The sequence below is a fragment of the Manacus vitellinus genome, unplaced genomic scaffold, assembly GCF_001715985.3.
Source record: "Manacus vitellinus isolate BGI_N305 unplaced genomic scaffold, ASM171598v3 scaffold_4_pilon, whole genome shotgun sequence".
Taxonomy (NCBI): Eukaryota; Metazoa; Chordata; class Aves; order Passeriformes; family Pipridae; genus Manacus; species Manacus vitellinus.
In genome coordinates, this window is record NW_021940604.1 from 5,275,265 (window position 1) to 5,293,194 (window position 17,930).

General features: G+C 39.5%; 1 protein-coding gene across 6 annotated transcripts in view; it reads left to right on the forward strand.

The window, feature by feature from the left end:
• The window catches only part of TIAM2 (T cell lymphoma invasion and metastasis 2), a 186,382-nt gene that overhangs the window by 37,408 nt on the left and 131,044 nt on the right, over positions 1–17,930 (forward strand). For all 6 annotated transcript variants that reach the window (XM_018077894.2, XM_018077892.2, XM_029962699.1 and 3 more), the window contains exon 2: positions 8,860–9,002. The gene's annotated coding sequence lies outside the window, so the exon portion shown is untranslated. The remainder of the gene's footprint in view (positions 1–8,859; positions 9,003–17,930) is intronic.

Below are 17,930 nucleotides of genomic sequence, written 5' to 3' on the forward strand. Positions count from 1 at the left end.
TTTCACCTGTGTTTAGTTCTGGCCAGCCTTCAGTCATTCAGACAAAAATTTCCAGAGTCTTTTTTCTGCTTCAGGCTGAAACCTCTTGGAAAGATTTTCAACAGAAGAACTCCAACTGTTTTTAAAAGAATGCATTACAGAAATGTAGAGAGATTTGTCAACTTTATTTAGCCAGTCATTCCAGTATTATTATACCTTCAGGGAGTAGAGAGGGGAGTTTGGGTGCTTTTTGCAGCCCCATGGAAATTAACACAGATTTGCCAACCTACCAGACTTGGTGAAAATTATCTGCACGTGCTCACAAGAGCAGGTAAGAGGTTTGCTGATACAATCATAGAATACTCCCACTTTCTAAAATGTGCTTCAACCTCACCGGCCTCTTTCGGTGCCTGGGGTGATGATTATGATGGGTAGTACTGAACAACCAGCTGGGTAGCTCCATGATTCCCACTGTCTCTGCTTTGTTGGAGGAAAGAGTATCTGGGTGTTTAATAGTCTTCCAAATTCAGTAAAACTTTATGCCAAGGCATACTTGAGACAATAATTGGAAAATCACTACTGTTCTACCAGTCACCATTCATGCAGTTAATTCTGATGAAGCTGAGAGTGGAATTTATACTCTAGTCCATATACTGCTCTCAGGAGTGCCTAGGATAAGAGATGTGATGCCCAAAGTTTGGGGACAAGATTCAAAAAATAACTTTTTGTCTTCTACCTTTTTTTTTTCTCTCGGGTTGCAGGGAGACTCTAGTACTGCCAGGATATAGGATTTTTCTGATAATTCTTTGTTACTTTAAAGTAGCAACTGTTGAGTCAAGTCTTCCATACAGGGGATGGATCTATCTGTTTTGTTTAAAAAGTAGCTAAGCATGAAAATACGACCTGGATGTTTTATGAAAGTTTCAATAAAACAGTGAAAACAATAATCCAATACATGGTATCTTTAAGCTTTTGAAGAAATCAGGATAAGAGCGGTTCATGACTTGAGGGTGATGGCAAGACTAAGGTCAGGTCTTTGTCGTTCTGCAGAGTGGGAATGAAGTTGCTGCTGGCATGTCAGTGTTGCTCCAGTCAAGGTCCAAAGGCTTCATGTAGTTGGCATTCTCTTTTACCGTGTTCTAGTTCTTTCACTTTTATAATGACATTGATAATTCTTGCTTCTCCCTATCTCAAGCCCTTTTAAAATATTCATCTTGCTCAGAAAACACAGAATGCTTCTCCTAGTGAGAAGTGCTTTAGATGCCTTCTCAGTCATGATCCTGGAAGAGACACCAGGAGTTTTTGTGAAACGGGAAATTTATACTTCCGCAGTTGGGGTGGAAAGGGAGAGGGAAGCACTTGCCAGCCTCCGGTACTTGGCCAAATTAGTGGACTAAGAAGTAGACCAGGATTTCGGCAAATAGGTAATTGCTTGCAGAGTATAAATGACTAGATTATTTTACAATAATTCTGCTAATTTGTTTTGCTAACCATGATGAAGACTGATATTTTGTCACCCTTCAAACATGCATTCACATTTCACACCCAAAGGTGAATGTTACAATGTGTTTCGTAGCAATTGCAGCATTCATGATATGTTGTTTAGCATTTTCAGCCTATTCAAACAATTAGGGTAGTCTGTGAGGATAGTTCCTTAGCACTCTCCATCTCAAAGCATGCTTCCACCAACAAAAATGCCAGTAATTAAAACTTATGTGAGTGGAAATGTTATCATTAACATCAACTTTATGCTCTTTATTTTGAAAAAATGTAAGTGTTGCTATAGTTAACTAAAACAATTAAGCAGTTCAGGACCCTGTGTTATAAAATCTTAGATAAGAGTTAATCAATGTGGCAAACTGTAGGTTTGTCTTCTTGCCAGCTGGAGTTAATAGTGGGTGACTTCCCGGGGAGTTCAGGTGCTGAGGTGAGGAGAAACTCCAGTGTTTTCCTTAAATGTTTGTCTTGATCTGCTGAATTTTTCAATACATATTTAAGCAAAAGAGACTGAATTTGAGACTATATTTCATGTTAATATTTTGAAGTCATTTTCCCCACCATTTCTGTTGCTTTTAATCAATTATGAATGTCCTGATGTAAATGCAGAATTAAAATACTAGGCTATTTTCTTGTGCATGATGTAAGGTCCTAAAAATTATACCAGATGAATGTTCTGGAAGAGAGAAAATAAAATACTTGAAAAAATGTAAGATAATACAGTATTTTCTGAAGTATATCTTACTGCATGATATCTGTAAAATGTGGATTATCTAAGTGTTAAATTTGGTATCTATCAAGAAATGTGAGTAATGACCTGTTGGTAATGCTACTAGCTTTATAGAAAATCTAAGGCTTCCCTTTCTGTGTGCAGCTTTTTGTGTTGCTTTTGTTAGCTTCATGGAAAATTTCAAAGAAATCTCCAACTTTTTTTTGCCAAAAGTTTTTATTTCTCTGACAGAGTAAGAATGCTGTTGCTTTAAGCCCACAGCGTTGCTTTATATAGATCTGACCTGGTTTATAGTGTTGCTTTCCAATACAAAATAAGAGAGTTCATCTCCCTTTCAGAAAAGGTTTATGACCGATCTTTGCCTGTCTTGGAATGTTTATTTTCTGAAGCTACTTCACTGCAAAAATATTTTGAAATGGAGAGTCCCAGGCTGGTGATGGGGTCTGTGCATCTCTTGCTTGTGCTCTATGCAGATATAATCCCGTCAGCAGTAGAAAGCTGTGGTTTTGTGATGGACCTCCCGTAGATCAGGCTCAGTTCTGGTATTTCTGTGGCCCTTCCCTATCGATCATCCCTTTTTAAAAACTGCATAATTGAACTGATCTATGGGTGTTGGCAAAACCATCAGAAGCCTCAGTAAGATTTAGTTACTGCTTCCAGTCCTTTGCAATAACATAGGCTTACTTTCTTTTCTTCACATGTTGTGGATGATGAAATAGCCTTGAAATAAACAATTTTAGAAAAAACCTTTTCACCACTAGGGATAATGGCAATAGAGAATGGGTTTGCAATAGATTGCTTCTGGATGCTCTTAAAAAGGCATGAATCAGCTTTCTTAATAATGTAAATCTTTGATGTGAATCTGAAAGTGTACCCTCAGCTTTCTTGCTTGACTTTTGCTGAAGCCACATATTGATTATGTGTTAAGTTGACAGAGGCCAGTGGAAAAATCCTTTCTAACCATGTACCAGGAGTCTGTGGAGCTGTGTTGTATCCTGTATGGTGGCTTGTGCTTTGAAAGTGAATAAATAATGCCAAGTATGGGAAGAAGCATGCACAGCAGAAGAGATGATATGAAGCATGCAATTTAGGATGTGGAAGAGAAAGCTCTGCTCCTTCCTCCCTGCCCTGCCTAGCCTGGTTGTCCTGTCTGCCCCATGTCTGCCTTCCTAATGTCATTTTCTGGTGACCAGGAAAAGGATTAGGGCTGCTCCTACATAAAGCTGAGTAACCAACTCTACCTGCCCCTTTGCAGATGACCGTCCTAGACAAAGGGAAGCAGAGCAGGAAGGTTATTTGCTTGAAATCATCTGGGGCTTCTATCACTCAACCTGTGGGAAGGAGATGGTGTCTACCTTGGTCACAGGGCAGTGGGCAAGGCAAAGCTCATGGTATGGGGATGCTTTCTATTCATGTGTGGAGACCAGGAGGGGATTTTCACAGGAAGATGAAAGTTAGCCAGTCCTTGAGGCTGTTCAGAGCATCAGCAAACAGAATTGTGACCCTAAGTGCTGGTGAAGCATGAGCAGAGATATAGTCAATGAAGGCTTACCTGCTTTTCAGGGGTAAAGGACTCATGATCAGGCTGAAGGCCAGCTTGTGGCTTGAGAAATTTTAATGAGATCTTAAAAATAGAGTGAGGAAACCTTTAAATAAGGTTTTCCCTTTGATTGTCTTCCTAGGTGGGACACTGAAACCACTGGCTGGATGGGAGTATACCTGGTTTCAGTTGTGGTATGTGCTTAATGCTGTGTACATTCCCACTGAGTATCAGTGTCAACCCTCATTGCTTGCTGGAGCTGACTAATTCATGGCTGCAGGTATTTGGCAGGGCTTTGAAAATATGTATTGAATCTCCAGCCTTGGTTTGTTTGTTTTGTAGAATCACAATAATTAAAAAAAATTAAATAGATGATTATGAAATTCAAGGCAAGAAAATATGAGACTTCCTAAAGAATATAGTAAAATAAAAAAAACCTCAGAAGTTTGAGACTGAAAGTTCGTAGTTGAGTTGTGAGTTTTTGCTACTTTTTTTGAAGTTGAATAAAGAGGAAAGTGGTTTAATGCAGAACTAATTAGTACCCATTTCTCTGGGGTGGAGTGATCTGTTTTCAGTCACACCTTCTCCAGGGTAACTCAAGTGGATTAATCAATGATCATCTTTCTAATTAAAATGCTGAATAGAGAGCTAGAGGATTAGAGGTTGATCATTAGTTTTGTGTAGAATCAGTGAATGAAAGGAAAGTAGTGTTAACAAGATGTTCCTTTTTCTCATAGGATCAGTCAAAAATTAGGAAAAAGGTCAGGACCTCTGAAATGCAAATTATCAACAAATATAAAAAAATATTTTCAAGTGCTTTCAGAATTATATTTTCAAAGTAGCAAGAAAGGTGGGGAAGGAAATGCCTTGGATCATCCCAGACATACATATCTGCTTGTCTCCGTTCTGCATCTGACAGAGCAGTTAGGGTAGATCCTGAAACTCTGTTTGGGAACGGGAAATTTCGTGAAACAAACACCCAGGCACAGGGAAGTGAAGTCCAGCCTTCCTTGTGCTGAAGGTTTCTGCCTTCTGGGCAGAACTGCATGCTGTGGCACAGCTCTGCCATTGTGGGTGGGCTGAATAGATGTGCCCAGTCAATGGTCCCTTTCCAAGGACTGGAGTGTTTGCTGCCCATGAGCAGAGCTGATGCTCAGTGTGTCACTGGGCAGCCTGGACTCCCAGGAGTTGATTATATGCTGAATGTCTGAATATAAACTGATGTGTCCAGTATGACACATGGCACAATTAGGGTTGTTCCATGGGGCTGAAAAAGTTGTGGGATTCTTTTTTTGGTTTGTTTTCTATAAGGAGAAGCAGCTTTCCATGCTATTGCATGTGAGCTTCAGACTGTTGCCAAATTTCTCCAGGGGAAAAAGGGTGGAAAACCAAGAAAACCATGTGCAGCAAACTGATGGACTGTTGCAGAAAGCTACAACAGCTGCCACAGGCTGTTCACTGGTTGTTGGTTGAACATAGATGTCACAGAATCTCTCTCATCTGATGATTGACAGAGTAAGATCTGGATGTATATACTGTAACTATCCTGGAAAGCTGTTTGCAGTGCACTTTATAGGAGGGTATTGTGTACTCAGTTTAGCTACAAGTAGCTAACTCTCCCAGGAACCACATGAATAAACATCAACTCTCTGCTTCCTTCTTGTTACCAAACCTGTTGAGGTTTGGTAGCATCTCATACCTCCCTTTCAACACAGGAGGTGTACTACAGCTCAGAGGAATGGACGTGTCTGTAGAGTTGTGTTCTTGAATTGCTCAGCACCTCGTCACTGTACACTGGCTTTAACCAGGGGCTATAGTTTATAATGAAGATGTCTGGCAACCCGGCAAAAGAAGCCAACCAACCAACAGTCAGTATTTGCTTGCTGCTCGTGCAAATGGCACCTGCCCTGAGTTTGTACAGCCCTTCTCAAATCACAATTGAGGAATTACATCTGTGACTTTAGTGTTGCTATTGAGTGTATAATGTAATTCACTCTTTGTTTACAGTAGAGTTGGAAAGGCCTTTGGTAGCTTTGTACTAAGGACTTTACTTCAGCCTTTTGCTGGTGTTTATTTTTGTGTACCTCACTATTGAGCAGGAAAATGAAAAAGTGAGTACAAGATGAATGACAAACTGTAGTTTTTTTACCATAGCACACACTGCCTAATCTATTCTGTTCAGACAATCGCAGCTATGCCTACCTGTCTGTCCTCAACTAAATGACAGAGCCTAGAGTGTTGTATTTGCCATGCTTAGTGCATGGGATTTTTGCAGGAAATGTTAATGTGCAGGAAGGAAGAACCTGAGTCTGGGATGTATGAGGTTTATGTGACTGTTATTATAGTACAGCAATTCTTTGTCTTTTAAGTACTACTTTGTCTTTTTCTATAATTTTCTTTTTGTTTGTTTTTTTTCTCTTTTTTTTTCCTTTTTTTTTTTTTTTTTTGATATGTGGCAGATTTTTTTTTTTCTTCAGATTGATTCCTTTGGAAGTGCTTTGCCCTCAGTAGAGGTTTGATGAGAATCATTGGTCTTAAAAGACGTGTTTTGGGCAAGGGGAAAGAGGAGTAAGATCACTGATATAAGATACCTGTTTCCTCTTAGCCTACTAGAAAAAGGTACTTGAATGTGTAAAGCTCCGTATGTGTGGAACAATGTAGATTTTTCTTATGTTAAGCCTTATAATTCAAGACTGTGCAGATCTGGGGAGATGGGTATCACAGATCTGGCAGAGCACTGCTGGGAAGTTTGTATTCACCATGGCAAACTTCCTTCAATGTTTGACGGACTGCTTGCGGGGGAGCATTGTGACCTCCCTAAGAGGTAGCTTGCTGGGAGTGCTGGAAACACTTCAAAAAATCTGGCCCTCTTACCCGGGCCAGGAAGTTTTCTTCAAACAGAGCAGGATATCATCCTTAATAAGTATCCAAGTAAGACCTGATTGGTAGGGATACTGGTAATACTTTGCCATAAAATGGTTCTTTTGTATCAAAAGTAGTACACCATCTGCCTGCTATAAAACATTGTGTTCTTGTTTCTGTCTCTTCTTGTCCAGATTGAAATGTTTTAGCTGTACATTTACAAATCTGGGATGACTGAGTGTTAGTATTGTGAGGTCACCTGGGCTGTAATTAGCTAACAGTTCGCTGCATTCCCCATATAGTTATGGGCCAGCAAAAATCCAGGGGAGTCAGGTTTGCCTGTGAGGGCAGATTTTAACTCTACATTGTTGAAATTACATGTGTATACTGACATAGGTCTTTTATTTAGATCTGTACTAGGTCTCACTCTGTGTCTATCAAAGCATTAGTTAAGAAGCTACATCTATGAAGAGCTGGAAATGTGGTTCCAGACAAAAAAATAAAATGCTCGAGCTGCCCTCTGCAGTGAGCTGGAACATGGGAAGAAAAAGGGTGCTTCTCAGTTCAGGGATTTTGCAATCATGTAGGTGAGAGCAAGTTATCACCCAGGTCTTTTGAGTCTTAGTTGCAGGTGCTCAGGAACTGGATATCATGGTGAAGGAAGTGCTGTGTGTCTTTGAGGAGTGGATCCATGCTGTGCCGTTCTGTAGGAAGAGATAGAGGTCGACCACAGTAGCAGCACTATGAACATTGCAAAAGAAGATATCCATGACACATGGGTCACAGTGGTGTTATCTGAATGCCATAGTCATGGCACTTGCAACCCTGTCCTGCAGTGCTTGGCTCTGTGTCTCTTACAGCCATGATTAGGAGGGCTTTGGTGGTCTGTGCTCGAAATGTTCTGTGTAGATAGATACATACCTTTCCCTACCGTCAAAGCAAGTCTGTGTTTTGTATTTGGAACTTTGCAAGTGTTTTTATGGTAACAACTAAGACAAATATTACTTACATCTTATGACTCAAGTTTCTTCTTGGATGTGACTTCCAGCTTGATACTGCTCTTTACTTTGCTCACCCATTGTTAATTTGTCCATTTTGTATGGGGGTTTTGCAGCTTGTATTCTTTGCTATTTTGTTTGCATTTTATTTTAATAAAACAGCCTTTGTTTTGAGTGAAGTCAGTTTAGGACTTTGCTCCAACTCCACTAGTAATCTTAGAAAAAGGAAATTTAACAGCTTTAGACAGGAGTAACACCTAGTTTCTATTTTACAGGTTTACATGGAACATTTTAGTTAAGAATCTGTTTAGTTTTGTAGTGACCATCACCAGGCTTTTCAGTAAGATCTGCCTTTTTAAGCATGAGTATGATAAAATTCTTAGTGTTAATTTTAATTCTGTGGTAAGTTTTTTTTCTGACAAGGTGCTGTGTACCATGAAGAAGCGGTTTAAAATCAACTTTGCCAATTTAAATATCGCAGAAAATATGATAGAATGACACTTCACAGAATGAAAATGACAGACTTGGTAAAGCATGAAGTTCTCTGTGCCAGCTTTTGGGAGTTCAGTTAGGCACTCTTCTTGTTCAGTGCAAATACACTGAGGATGGTGTCTATGTCTTCTGTCTTACCATTGTCAGGTGGTGTGGGCAAAAGAGCAGCCGATTGTTCCATATTGGTCTACTCAAAAGTAGTGACTGGCTTTTCAGAGCTGAGCTTGGCTGGTGCAAGAGAACTTCCACAGGAGTTCTTTGTAACTGATGTGCAGCTATTTTTCGGAGGTCCTGGCTGGGATTTGATAGCAGTTTTAAATAAGAACATGTGGAAATGGGCAATTCTGCTATGGTACAGGTACCGTTTGTGGTCTCTGCCACCAATGTAGAAAAGGGACTGTGGTGGTGCTGGCCCGTTTCAAGCCACCTTTCCTGGTTGTGTGTTTCCTAGATGGAAACCTGGACAGCTTAACAAAAGCTCCTCTTGAAGCATATGGTTGTAATGTGTTGCTTTACTGGGTTTCTAATTTCCATTTCTACATAGAAAGAAGTTTTTTAGCTGTTGTGCGTGAGCAGTCTGCACGGAATGTGCAAGTAAGGTACGAATTGAGTGGAGATGTTTCTAGCTGCTTTTTTTGCATAAGAATTGTCGGCTTTTGGATAGGAGGGGTTAATCATTTAGTTGGCAGTGCTTCAGAACAAACCTTATTTCTAATGTATCTAGGGATGCAGGTGTTAACAAAACAATTTTTGTTTTTCAGATTGCCAGCACTACAAAAATAAAGACTTCCAGCAAATAATTCTTCAGCTTGGAAAGCTGCAAGGACACCCCACCCTCTCTCTGTGCTTTCACTCATGATGCAGAGAGAAAGAAGACATTTGGAGATCAAATAAATTATGCAAGGTTTGTTTGCTTTTATTTTGTTGGTTTGTTTATTTCTGAATGGGTAAATTGTATTATGAAACATTATAGGCCAAGATCCAGATACAACCAGCTTAAAATTTGTTTTAGTCCCTCGGTGTTGATGTTTCATATTGAGACTTTAGAGTCAGCCAGTAGTGAACATCAGCACAGGGGGAAATGTAGGCTATGTGAATTGTTTTTCTCAAGGCATTAATCCAAATTTTAAGGCCTCTGGGTTCAAAATAGTTTGTATTTACAAAACAGACAAGCCTTCAAATCTGTAAATAGCATAGATGCAGTTTTCTATACTTAACTCAGTAGGGAAAGGGAGGGGTTTAGGCTTTTTCCTCCTCAGCTCAGTGTCTTATGATGTGGTAGATTCCCTCTCAAAGGAGAAGGAATGGATGAGCAGTTTCTGGTGTGTGCATCATTCAAGAATTAGACAGAAAATCACCAGTGAAGTGATGACCTGCTCCTGATGTCTCACCCAAAGGACAGAGCAGTGTTACAGTTAAACTCTGGTGATCATCAGGTGTCTGCCAGATGTAGTTAGAAACACTGTGAATGGCATATGAGGGAGAGATGTGCTTTGGTTGAGGGTTTGAAAGGCTTGGTGCAACTGAGTTTATGGTAGGGCCAGTTTCCTCCACCCTGTTTCGTTTTGTCATCTGGAAATAAAGGGGTTATTTAGAGATTTTTAAAAGACTTAATCACGATGTTTTTTAAAAGGCTTATTGAGAGCATTTATTCAACTTTTGGTTATTTTTGATTGCTTCAGCACTGTGTGCTGTTACTACATTGTTATCAATACTGTGCTATCTACTACAACATATATGCTACTAGTTAACACGAAATCCAGACCCGTTTGGCCTTTGAAGCTGGAGTTCACTGTACAACCCTGACAAAACCACTCTTTAGGAAGTTTAGGCCTATGAGCAGTTTGCACATCACAGGGAAGCATGGTTGGACCTCAACACATCCTGTTCATCCTCATTCCCCAGGAGTGTGTCTGACACGATCACATCCACTAGAAAGGAATGCAGTTTCAGAGGAATTCAGTCTCATTCTGTGCTAGGACAAAATTGCTTTTCTTTCCTGACAAAATACTTTGGGGCAAAATCGTGCCGAATAAATGGGGGAACTCTCCAAGTTGCAGAGAGTTGCAGGTTTTTCTTCCCTGACTCACACATACTAGGCTGGTAACTATTAGAGCTGATTGGTCTATAATATTCAAGGAGTTAAAAAATAATATATAGGTTTATGTTCAGTTTATTTTGTAACCCTCTCATCTCTTTTAAAATCAGTATATAATGGAGCATTGCTACATTTTGTGATGACTTCTGAGTTCTACCACTTGAAAGGGACTTAGGGCACTGATGCCACAAAAAGTAGATATGCACAAATGCTTCATTTGCTGTTATTTGGTTACAGAGTATTTGGCCCGTTCTTTCTAAAACAGGCTAATTTTAATACTAGCTTATACATTCAGGGTATATTATAAGATGAAAATGGATTTGCAGGTGTGATCAGTGCTCTGTTGAATGTGATTACAGCAGTCTAGAAGCTCTTCTGAATTTTGGAGTTTCCCTCCTCAGAAAGGTAAAATAATATAAACAAACAACTCAAAAATAGTGAACTTCTAATTGATGGACGGCCGTAAAGCTGTGCCATTGTGATTGATACAACTAGACTTACTGTTCCAATGTGTTGTGTCACACTCTATTGCCACAGATTAAAAGCGTCACAGAGATTTTATGCACTGCAGCACTCATAAAAGTCCTAATTTGTTATGTTAGTCAATCTGTTGGGGGTTTGTGGGGTTTTTGATTGTTTTTGCTTGTTTGGTTGATTGTTTGATCTGTATTGGTAAAAGGAAGTATTGAACCTGATTCTAAAATTTAACAACACTAGTGTCTGTCGGGGCATTTGTACCCACAGCCATCAGAGTCTGCTGGTGCTATTTGCCACAGTCGAGTGCTGTGGGAGGGATGCACTATTTATTCCCTTTCTAGTTCTTCAGCTTTTTATCAGTCAGTATCTTTTGTTTCATTTTGTTTCATTGTGCCCACCTGCAGTGAAAACCCAGAGGGAGCTTGTCAGTGGCAGAAGGTGAATTTGAGAACCACATGAAGACACGGAGGAGAAAATTATGGCATACAGACTCCTAATGATAAACATACCAAGAGCATCCTAAAATTACAAAACAGTGTGGTTCATTAAACCTCTAATTTGCATTTTGGCTAAAGCATAGCTGCATTTTTGGACTATCCCTTTAATTTTGTTCTTTTAATTACCTGCTGACCAGTTCTTGGTGTGGAAGCAGCAGGAGCTATGCCTGCAGCAGTTTCCTGACATAGTGGTTTCTATCAGATAGAGCAATGGGATTCCTAAGGTTACTTTGAAACTTGGGGTCTCCTGCTGTAAACCAGCAGACTGACATGAACAGGAATCTAATTAAAAAGTCCAAGATATTGAATAAAGCTCACAAATGCCATCTGTTCAGCTTTGCAACCTGAAATTGTTCTGTGAATCACAGTAACAAGTTTGATTGTTTCCTCATTTACATTGTGCTGAATTTTGTTACAGCAGCCACCTATACAGGCAGAGTCGTTCAGGCTGGCTCTGTTAGTGTCAGTGGACTTATATTAAGTATTCCAGCAAAGTATGTTCAGGACATAGAGCTGGCTTAAAACCTAATCTTATGAGGAAGGCAAGGCCCTGCACTGATTTGCAGTTTAGAAAATGCCTGGAAAGGGGCAGCACTCCATCTGTAGACTCTTGCAACGAATTGTTCCCAGGTTAAAGTAATTAAAAGCAAGGCCTGGTTATTTACCTCCTTTGCAAGTAAAAGTCTTACTCATGGGGTTGATTGGATGAGAAAATACCAAACAAAAGTTTGTAAACCAAGGAGGGGAAGAAAACCGCCAAGTTTGTGATGGACTGATTGGGAAAGTAATGAAACGTGAGAAGAATACCCACCAGTACCTTCACAAAAACCGTGGAATAGAGTAATCTAAAAACTGTTTCAGTAATAGATAATGTCAGTACCAACAATGTACATTCAACCTTAATACAAAATGAAGTAGGGACACTGAAGAAAGAAGCTTTGTGGCTATTTGGACAAGGCCTCGTGGCTGATATTCAGGCACAGTGTACAAGGAGAAATGTGCAAAAAAGGCTGAGGAAGCAGAAAACATTGGTGTACTGAAGGAAGTCTTGTGGCCTGCTGTTTAAGCTCTGTATCCAGGAAACAATTTCTTATTGGCAGGCAACAGCAGATAAACTCAGTAAAACTGAGTTACTGATTTCCTAAAAGAATCAATCTGGTGTATGCATTTTTTGCAGGGTAATCCCATAAGAAATATATAAGGCCCTAAAAGCTTCAAGGTGAGATAATACTCCTGTCTCCAAAGCTGACTATCTGCAGTTAGTGCCTACCCTTATTTTCTTGTTGTGCATTGCTTTCCCTGTTTCCTTGGTGTTCACTGTCACAGCCTTGTCCGCCATGGCCTAACAGCTGATCTACACCGTTAGCAAGGATCACCAGCTTTACTAAAGACAACACCAAAAATTTAGGCATGCCTGACAAAGTTTAATGATGCTACTCTCCATCCACAGGACAGCTGTCCCCGTTATGTATATCCAGTTTGATGCTTCTTTAAGCTGGCAGTGCTGACAGAATGCTGGAATGAAAGGAGCAAAGTGGCACCTTTCCCTTGTGGAGCTGTTGGGATTGTGGACCGTGGTACAGTGTGAAGGAGAATACAACTTCCCAGGGGAGCACAGGGTGCTGATCTGTGGCCCCACAGGATAACTATCTATGTGTCCACTCTTGCTCTGCAGCCAGCAAGGTGTAGCTCATCCATCATGCTAGAGAGCCCATCCTCCTCCACTGTAACACAGACTGGGTGGGAGTTGGTGTGCGTAGGTAGTGTAGCTGATACACAGTAAGCATTACCCCAGGTTTTTCCTGGTTTGTAAGACCACACCTTGAGCAGAAACAGCAGTGCTCTGTGTGTGAGCATGGGAGCAAAAGGAGGATTTGTGTTTATATTTCTCTGAGAGACATTTTACTAAGGTCTCTGGCAGTCTGGATAGATGATTGTTCTCCCGCCTGAGCCTTACCACTGTCATTAACAGGCGGTGGACATCCTTGCTTGAGATTCTGACAGCTGCTGCTTTTTGTCTGCTCAGAGATGTACTCCCCTCCTGAAGGTGAACTCTCATTTGTGCTCCACTATTCCAGTGTCCTGTGAAATCTCACAGCATGATCTGCTGGTGTATTGTCTTCTACCTTGATATATCAGAGAAGTGGGTTTTTATTATTATTTCTTAAAATTATGTACATCAAATATTCCTTACAGTCTTCTGCTGAATTTGCATATAGAATTAGTCTCTTAAAAAACATGTTATACTTTCATATTTGAGAATAACATATTTTGAAATCATTGACTGTGTAATACAGGCTAATATTAAATAGGATAGCAAAATGGTCTTGGAAATCAGAGATCAGAAAAGAAAATGACACATAGTAGGTATTGAGAATTGTCACTTCAAAACAAAGTCAGTGTTTCTTCTTCACATGCTCATGCCTTGCACAGCTTTGTCTTGTAAAAGCAATGTGGGCAATATTAAAAAGAAAGTTTTGGGAGGTTTCATCGGTCTAAAAGACAACATTTAAGAAAATGTTGCCTCTCTATATTTGCTGTTGCAAGCAAACTTGGTGCTTAGTCCAGTGCAAATGTTGCATGCATTTGTGTGAACTGAAATTTTAATTACTTTTCTATCTGCCTGTTGTTGGCACTGAAATAATAATTATTGATGGAACTAAAGAAAACCAGTGAGCTAAATTTGAGATGTTTATAAACATATTTAAAAATACTTAAAAAACCCCCACATATGTATAGTAATTAAGTAGTACTGGAGTTCAATGTACTTCCCAGTAGCAACACTAATCTGGTAGAAGTTCATACAGTGCTGCAGAATTTGTTTTTCAGCTGGCTGAGGCACTAAGTGTTGCCTCAACTCATTCATGAAGGCCTCTCGTGAAAGCTTTGCCCTTCATTCACTGATATAGTTGCTGTTTAGGTTCCCCAGAATGGGTGGTTTGTGTATAAGTAACAGCTGTCATTGGAGTCCAGTTTCTTATGAAAGGCATTTAGCCTTTAGGTATATTTCTTCTGTTGGACTCATCGAGCCATTTGATTTCCAGAAATGTTCTTCCTTTGAAGTCTCTGCAGTATATCTGAAGAGGTGACCATATAGTTGCAGAACACCTTTTCATTTGGGACTGGAGCCAAATGCTGCCACCCCTTCTCCTGCAAGATCCCTTGCACACTGATCACCGAGGAACTTCCCTCCAAAAACCAACCAAAAAAACCCCAGCCAAACCCGAAACCACCAAAACAAAAAAAAAACAACCCCCCAAAAAACCAACTCTAGTTTTAGAAAGTGCAGTGCTCTGGACAGAGTCACTGCAAATCTGAGTTTTAATGTTGTGGATCTTTTCCTGCACTGTTAAAATGCAACTGGTGTAAGAGCTGCTGTGTTGTGTTTTGCTAGGCATGAAGCAGTAGGAAGGGCATGGTCCAAATCTCTGTCACAGGGAGTGATAAATCAACTACCCAGGCACTGAACCTTTGGCTTGTTGGCATAGCAGAGGGAGGGACAGAAATTGCATGATCAAAGACATCAGAAGTGGTGATTAAAGCAATCTTATTTATTGTTTTAGTTTTCTATTTCAAAGCCTTTTCTTTACCCTTTTCTGCTTTCTGAGTTGGCACAAATAATCAAATTCTGTCGCTGTCAAAGTTAGCAGAAAGTTTGATGTCAGCTTTAAGGGACCAAAATTTCACCCACAGTGTTTTAGGATGGTTTGGGCGTTAATACAGCATCTGTGTATTTTATGATTCCTTGATTTGTAGGTAGTAGTGTAAATGTTAGAAGTGTTAGATATCCTGTTTTAGTTACCTGAAGAAAATCATACTCCTTTTTACTGTGGGAAGTTTCATGTAATTACAGTAAATTTTGTACTCATTTGTCTCAAAACTTGCTTTTTTTTTTTTTTTCTTACAGAAAAGGGCATTTTTACTTGCAGACTAAAACAGTATCTTTTGACTTTTAAGTTATACAGTAGTAAAATAAGTATTACTAGGTATTTCACCAGCTACGTGACTTCAATATACTTAATGACAAAATATCACATGAAATCTTTTGAGGAAAGAACTTCTGTCTAAAAAAAAAAGTGTCATGGAATGACATGGATCTTCTTCTGGTTGCAGTCTTGAAACAGCCCTGCTGTTTCAGCTCAAGTGGATAAGGAAAAGAATTACAAGAAATATTACATATAAAGTGTAATCTGCTTGTGTAAACCTCTGTGTATGCAAATTAGTATAGAATACTTCTGCTCTTTTTTCCATAGAAAATAATAGTATAGAGATGTCTCATATTGGTTTGTAGCCTAGGACACCAATGTCAGATGTGGTTTTTAATATATCGTACAGAGATCTGCATATGTGACTTTCATATATATTATTTTCTATTAAAGAGTTGTATGAAACATGGGTGGGACTAGTAGACTATTAAGCAATAATGTGATAGTATGATGAGATATTTCTTCATTTTCTGGCTATTTTTAACTGGTAAAATTTACTTGGATGAAAAGCAGTTCTCTATACTGTGCATTCAGTTAAACACTCATGAGGTATGTCCTAGCGTTCCTTAATAAAATTAATGTTAAAATGTTATTGAGTTCATCTGGTTTCCTGGTCGCGGTCTTTTGTTGCACATTGGCAAACCTGACTAAAGCACAATTATTTCTTTGCATCTGTTGATACCTTGTTGTAACCTGAATTAAGTGCACTTGAGGACAGGAACTGAATTTCAGTGCTGTCCGTTACCTGACACAGTAGGAGCTTGTGGGAAGGGAACAGATGCTTTTGAGCATTAGAGCAGAATAACACATGGTAACGGGATGTTATGTGAATGATGCGGGGGTTGGTTCATAGAATCATAGAAAGATGGAAATGCTTGGGTTGGAAGGGGCCTTTAAAGGTCACCTGCGATGAGCACAGACATCCTCAACTAGATCAAGTTGCTCAGAGCTCTGTCCAACATGGCCTTGAATGCTTCCAGGCATGGGACATCTACTGCCTCTGTGAGCAATCCAGTGTTTCAGCACCCTCATCATAGAAATTTCTTTCTTATATCTAGTCTGAATCTATTGTCCCTTAGGTTAAAACTGTTGCCCCTTGTCCTATCTCTACAGGACCTGCTAAAAGGTCTATTCTTATGAGACGAGAAAGCTTTGGTGTGAGGCTTACTGCAACTTTTCTTCCGTATGACCTTTCCCCCAGCCATCACTTGGGCATTCACCACATATTAATCTTCAGTTTTCTTGTTTTCACAGCCACTGCAGGTCCCCCCACTTTGTCCATAGCCACCGTAGATGAACCATGACAGGACTGAAAAGTTAGTACCCAATAAAGAATATTTCCAGGTGGCAAATAACCAGCTATTCCATAGCTTGTTGCCTTGTTCATCCTCTTCTCCTCTTAGGACCCAGAAGCCGTGCTGGGAGAGGGAAGCCTTTTTGGTGCTTGTTCATTCTTTCATCAGAAGCATCTGGGTTGTTTCAGGAGCTCAGCAGATTGCTGTGCTACAGCTTAGGAAATGATTGTAAGATGTCTGTGTTGGTTTATTTCCTGTGTGTCATTTCCTGTGATATTTCTACAGAATAGCCCTTTCTGTTACACAGACATAAATCACCTCTGCTCTAATGTTTCCATAGAAAATGGAGCAGTGCCTTACAGACACAATGAGACTGTAGTGCTGTCTACTAATGCTATTAAATATACTTTATAGAGTGGTAGATTTCTGGAAAATCAAGAGTGAATTTCTCTGGGATTAACAAAATAAAAAATTTGTGGATATTTGTGTCTCATTTTGTGATAAGTCTATATGTATTTCTGTCTTTTGAATTCTTTTGGAACAAGTTGAATTTTTAGCTAATGTAAATATTCTCTGGCTTTCCCGGGCTATAATTTCTTTACTGTTGCCTTTGTCCTCACCAGAATATTTTTAATTTCTTCTTAAAATAATGTGAAATTAGATCAAAGTATTAGCAAATAGCACAGGATTGGCTGTATACCCAGTATCTCAAACTCAGTATTTATCCAGACTATGTATAGCCAATTGATTAAAGTGGTTTCAGGTTTTAAGCAAGTCAAGAAGCTATTTATGTGTGTTGGAATAAAAACCATAATGTTGAACAAAGTTTTGATTATTCATAGAAGTTGGAAATGAAAAAATATTTGATTTCCAAGACTTTTGTAGAATCAGTAAAGAAAGATTTATTGTAAAATCCAGGAAGTGAAGGTTGGGTTTCCTAAATTCTTTGGACTTCATGGGGAAAAACAGAGAGAATGACAATTTAAAAAAAAAAATTAATATTTTGCAAGGCCAGAAGTGATCATTTTGATCATCTGTTTTGATTTCCTGAATAATACAGATTGTGTGACCAAAATTTTTTTTCTTTCTAAAGAAATGTTTGGTTTTAAAAAAAAAGCAAACAGGCTTTAATCTTTAATAGACCACTTCATGATTACTGTATTTCTGTAATTCCCCCAGATCTTGCTTTGCTTCTGCTGCTGATGGTCACTGCTGAAGGCTTGTTCTCCTAAATGGACCAGTGACCTTGACCCACTGTGTCCCCTTCCAAGTTCTTGCAGAATGTGATGAACTAAGCACTATATGGTGCTTTACCAGCTGCTGCTTTTCTGCATGTGTTTTGACAGATTATGCACCATGTGAAATCCTTTCCTGCTGATTAAGTGTGCAGCCTATAGGAGAAGATGCAGCAATAGTGCCTGGGATAGCTGAGCCCCATCCACCCCTTGGCCATCATCCTGCCTGGAGAAGCCCTCTTGT